This window comes from Leiobunum rupestre, chromosome 7 (genome assembly GCF_980474605.1).
Source record: "Leiobunum rupestre chromosome 7, qqLeiRupe1.1.hap1, whole genome shotgun sequence".
In the NCBI taxonomy this organism is placed as follows: domain Eukaryota; kingdom Metazoa; phylum Arthropoda; class Arachnida; order Opiliones; family Sclerosomatidae; genus Leiobunum; species Leiobunum rupestre.
Genome location: NC_143390.1, coordinates 36,056,848 through 36,062,799, shown reverse-complemented (window position 1 = coordinate 36,062,799; position 5,952 = coordinate 36,056,848). Strand labels below are relative to the sequence as shown.

General features: G+C 36.4%; 1 long non-coding RNA gene across 1 annotated transcript; it reads right to left on the bottom strand.

The window, feature by feature from the left end:
* Positions 1-1,706: 1,706 nt before the first annotated feature.
* Positions 1,707-5,336, bottom strand: LOC149936117 (uncharacterized). Its single transcript, XR_016482274.1, has 3 exons — positions 5,241-5,336; positions 3,290-3,442; positions 1,707-1,845 (listed from the first exon to the last, which is right to left on the bottom strand). It is a non-coding gene; the product is annotated as an uncharacterized LOC149936117 (long non-coding RNA).
* Between the last annotated feature and the right edge of the window lie 616 nt (positions 5,337-5,952).

Genomic DNA, 5,952 nt, shown 5'->3' with positions numbered 1-5,952 from the left:
CTGCAAAGTTTGGCACACAACCAATTTTCCCACAAACAAGAACGCGAAAAAACGACGTTTATTTGACTACGAGGGAGCTGACACGCCATTAAGCGGAAAAGAAAAATTCAAAATTAATGCTCTTATTGATATTTCGATTTCATCTTTGAACGAAAGATTTGAGTTGCTGAACGCTTACAATCAAAATTTTGGATTTTTAAGTACAACCAAAAAATTGAGAAATATTATTACAAATGATTTGAAAAGATCCTTTAAAAATTTTGAAACGGCGCTAAGAGAATCGTATAACGGAAATTCTGACATTTCGGGAGAGGAGTTATACTCCGAAATTAACTCGTTTTTGATTATGGAAAGAGAAAAGTATATGACTGCATTGGAAACATTAGAATATATAATTTTAAAATGTTTAGTTGACATTTTTCCAAACCTTGCAATTGCCCTTCGAATAATGCTAACTGTGCCCGTATCCGTGGCAAGTGCGGAACGTTCCTTTTCAAAATTAAAACTGATTAAAACATACTTGCGGTCAACCATAAATCAAGAACGATTATCGGGTTTGGCTATGATTTCTATTGAACATGATATAAGTCGTTCAAAAAATTAAAGTGATTTAATTGAAAATTTTGCGTCCAAAAAAGCTAGAAAAGTAGATTTAAAAAAACGATATATTTGTGAAAGGAAAAAAATAACATCAAGTCATCAATGACATTTCAAAGTCTTTCATTATTAACAACAGTATTCTTTGTAATAGTTTTTTAATTTTACGGAGAACGATTTGACATAAAAAATAAAGTATCCTGTTACTAGTCAGATTATTGGTATTAAAATATCGAAATATCTTGTGATAAATACTATGAAAGAATTATTTAATACAGAAGTAAATACTAAACTTTTTCTCACTTGAAACTTTATTACAAAGTTGTCAAAGTACATAAGTTAGTATAAATGGGCCGAGCGAGCGAGGCCGCTTGCTTGAATTTAAACAATGAAAAGGGGCCTCGCGCTTTCAATTTGGCACCGGCTACTCCTCTATCCTGCTCAAAAGAACGTATAACACAACAACAGATCAAACATTCCAAGAAGGTTGAAGAAATCTAATTAATCAGGCTAATCATTGATCAATAAGTCAAGTCAGCAATGTCTGTGAAAGAAGTGTAAAGCTCTAACTTGAACCGGTACCTGGCTTTTTCCATTCCGGCCAGCAAGGGTTTCTAATTGGAAGAACAAATACTTCAAACAAGTTACATCTAACTGGACTGGGTCTATCTGTGGATGTCTTCTGTCTTGACTTTTCAAAAGCCTCTGATTTCATTGAAAATTTTTGTAAAACTAGCATTGTTGGTTTTCCTTCAGTTTTGTAATTGATCATAGCACGAAGTTTCTAAGGATTCAACTTAATGTTCTAGAGCTGTGCAGATTAGAGTACCACAAAATTTAGTTTTTTAAATTCAACTATTTACCATAAACCGTTTGCCCGAGGTCGTTCAGAAGGGGATAATTATCATATTTGGTGATGTCTCCATTTGCGTTGGTTAAACAAAGAGATTGTCAACTCCCACACACCGAAAACGACGAGCTCTTGAGTTAAACTACAGAGCAGTTCATGAATATTAACGCGTTTGAGTGTTAGCTTTTCCATGTAGGTCCAACACCAAATTTTAGTTCTAACTCGTGACTTGCACTTATAAATATTTTTAATTATACAAACGTTTTCGTGTAAAACGTCTAATCTCATTTTACTTACTTGGCATGTTGGTTTTGGCCATGGAATTGGCGACTGCTGCCGAGATCAGAAATGAGATCAATACAACAATTGCGAAAGTAAGTCCTAGCTTCATTTTCAATCTAAAATAATAATCAGATATGGCATTTTAATTTTTTTATGTAATATAATTTGACTCTTTATTCTTAACTTATTTATTAGTTATAATAAATACCTAGTTAATCAGGGCCGGCAGGTGGTGTTCGGCTCGTGTGGGAAGTTGGCCGGTAGAGGGGAGAGCCTCTCCAGAAAATAGAATAGCTTTTAATCGGCTTAACAACTATTTTTAGTCGGATCAGTCCATTAACCGAAAGTTCCGAAACCGTTCACCGTTCTTAAACACATTAAAATGATAAAAGTACGAAAAATTATAACACAAATCATTACCTGAATCTCTGAAGTTTTAAAATTTGTTAAACAAACTAACCGTTAAATTGTAAAACACGGTCCTCAGTAATTCCCTCAGTTAATAGAATTTGAGATACAAACGATAGCACGACGCGAGACGTTGCTATGTTTTTAAACAAACATTACTCGTAAAAATAATATAATAAATCTAGGAGGTTGACGAAACATTTCCTTAGAAACATGCCTAGTGCGATACTCGAGAAGTCGGTTTCTAAACAAAATTTGACATCTAGAGTACTAGACGAAAAGTTCAAGACTTCAAGTGTAGAAAAATATGAAACCATTTTCAATTTGAGCATTATTTTTCCAAATGCTGGAGTAGAATATCAAAATTTTCATTTCGCCAAGTGGGCATTGCTTTGCCAATCTCTTCGAATTTTAGAGGGGGGAAGCTCCCCTATCCCCGAATTCCAAGTGGGTATTTTACCCACTTGGAATTTACCGTGTGGTTAGTGCTACTCACTATACCCACACCTTCCGCCGGCCCTGCTAGTTATCTTGTTTAAAAGTAAAACTTCGCGATAAAATAAAGTTTTTTGGGAAAACCAAACTTATTTTTGAGGGAAAATGTGACACTTCGGTGCAAAACTGGTTGAGAATAAATGTCTTATTTGATTGAAACTTTGATTAAATAGGTAAGATCAGAAATGAATCTTTTATTTAATGTTATTTCATTTCTTAGGTTTATATATTTATCTTTCATTTCGCTCAATTTTAATTAAATCTAGTTAACATTTTTCTAGTTATTTTTTTTTAAATTTAAGTTTGATTAATTTTAGTTTCTTTAAGATGTTAATGAACTTAAAGGAGAGCAGCAGACGGGTCGATCGGGAGATAAATTGGTAAAAACACTGAAAATGGTTTAAACTTGCATAAAAAGTGTGAGGATGCTTGTAGAAATGTTCCTCCGAAAGCTTAATTATTTCTACACCTTTATAGGTGTTAATTGCCTCGTCTATTATTAAATCAGATAATTTTTCGCAATTCTTTTAATATATTTTTCAACCTTTAAATAACTTAACAACTCTCTTATTTTAATTTTCAATAATTTGGTCATTATTATAAGGACACCGTACGTATATTTAAATAACACTTTCTATTATTATCTTTAAACTTTACTTTTCAATGTATCAGAGCGACGAAACTAATATTCTCCAACGAAATCAGCTTTGATATTGAGTCTGTCAAAATGCGAAGTGTGCACCGTTTGCTGAGCGTACTTTCTTCTTTTATTCTTTTACCTGCCGATGTCTGGTTTCGACAGCGGTGTGGCTGCAATATTTAAAGCGATTAATGTTTTACATAGTGTTATTCTGATTTTAAATAATAATAATAATAATCAGCTAGGCTAATACCCAAGGCACCACCTTAAGCCTAAGTCATCAAGCGACTTTTGAAGCCATTAAAAAGTCGGTGTTATGACTTCGAGTGTGTTCATTGCACAAACGCACCGTTTTTCCGAATTCGATTCCTTAGCGTAGGCTTTACCTCTTTATTTATTTTGAGATTCATATTCTTTGAACCATATTTTACAAAAATACCATTATTTATAAGTATTTCCCTTCTTTTAAGCTAATTTTCTTACCGAACCTATTTTCGATACTGGCACTAACACTAACTAATACGACTTGGACATCACACTGATTAGTGTATAATTATCTTTGTTAGTTGTAATTATCCGAAACTGGCGACTTCATACCCTAAGGGTTGATAGCGGGGTGAAGTCACCGGGTGACGCTTCACAGCGAGAACGCAATGATTTCTTCTCCAGCCAATAAGGTGGGAGATCGGTAGCGTTATCCGAGGGGGCCCACTTTATAAGGTGACGTCGCGTCGGGATATTGGACGTTTCGTTTTTTCGGTCCAGAGGGTGACCTAGCTGGTCAAATATGTTTCTATTGTTGTTAAAAACTTTGGTAAATAAATACATATTATTAAAATAAAATAATTATTTTAAAGTTTGACTCTATTGCATGGTTTAAATATAAGCCAGCAATTTCCAGGCTTCACATATTTCAATTTGTTTACTTCTATAAATTTTAATAGTAGTCACCTTTCACCCAATCGGTAACCCAGATTCAAAAACTACTGGATGGAACCATCCAATTACGACCATAGAGTCCTCATGCTTTTTTAAATTAATCATTCCCGACGTCGGCGAAACAAAAAGGGTCAGCCATAGCATCACCAATAAATTTATGTCAAACCTGGCGCCACCAAGACGCCAGGCATACATCCAACAATATTTAAAACTGATAGTTTCCCGGAACTTGGTAACTGAACACCTTCAATTCGGACTATAATTAAAGTTAGTGGGGAGATAAAGGGGGAATAGGACAACTGACAGGAGCTTCTAGGATACCTCCAGCCACAAGGCCTCCCGGTGTAATAATCATCTAGGCTAATACCCAAGGCACCACCTTAGGCCTAAGTCATCGAGCGACTTTTGAAGCCTTTAATTCAGGTGGCCGGGTTATAATGCGTAGGAGGGTGGTGACAAGCCCTGCATGCCACGCGTTCGAGCCAACAGCTCCCTACACTAACTATTACCGTTAACCTCAACAAGTTTTTATGGAAGGGGAAACCGAAGATCTCGGGGGAAAACCCCTTAAACCAGTGGGGAGAGAACTTGCAAACTCTACGCGGAAGGATTGGTTCCGAATTTTCACCCAGTGCCACAAGCTGGGATCGAACCCGGCTCCTCTTGCTGCGAGGCGAAAGTGCTAACCACTCCGCCACCCCACCTTCACACACACACACTGCCCTTGTGTGACCAGCTCGTGACCTTCAACAGGAGAGCGAGCGGTTCAGTTTCAAGAACGGCTAAAACAATTCTCCAAAATAACCCCTGCTACGACGGCCAGCATCGTCAACCAAGGTAGCCTGGAAAAGCGAGCACAAACACGCAATGTTTAATTCCATTTAACGTTGGAAAGAATTAGTTTGAAAAATACAAAAGTATTGGGACAATTAATAAAATAAATTGAACGGTCGCAACATCTTGAATGACATTACTTGGAAAACCATGGGAGCCCTAGCGTACAAAAACCAGACTGATAAATTCACTTACGCAAAAAGTGTTTTCAAAAGCGATATCTGCTCCGATGAAGGACCGCGATAAGACTGCAGGGTTTGACGCCACGACAAACCATATGAAGTATAACTGAATTCGTGATGAGGATGTATTACTCCCAATTACTATCCACCTGCTGTCAACCTAGACAGAATAAAGCATGACAGGCGTCTTCAGTTGAAAAATATGAATTAAAACGAAAACCTTCAACAAACGCGACATTCATTTTAAATAGTGAAATAGTCGTTACACGTGTGTGAAAAGGTCCCCACTTTATTCCCAAATGCACCTTTTTTATACATTCGGTTGACCACTTCGCGGATACTAATCCCCATTGGTCCAACACCAAGACACATCTCCAACTTTCTCCGTAACATCGGATAGATATTGTTAGTGAAAGTACAATAAACTAATAGTATAATTTGTATCAGCAACGCAGGGCCTGCAAGGGTGGTCCCGCGAAATATGGGTCACACAAGTAATTCTGGAAATATATAGTCCCTGTAAAAAGATAAACACGACCTTATATACTCCACTGCGGTAAATCTCAAAATAAAGAAATACGATACAAAATTTAAAATATTTAGAAAATAGATATTTTGTGATATTTATTCGTAGTGACCAGCTCCTTAGAACGATAATCGTAACATTAAAGGGTACAGATGTCCAGCAGCGTAAGATAGGGTTAGAGGGCCCGCGGTAAAAGACA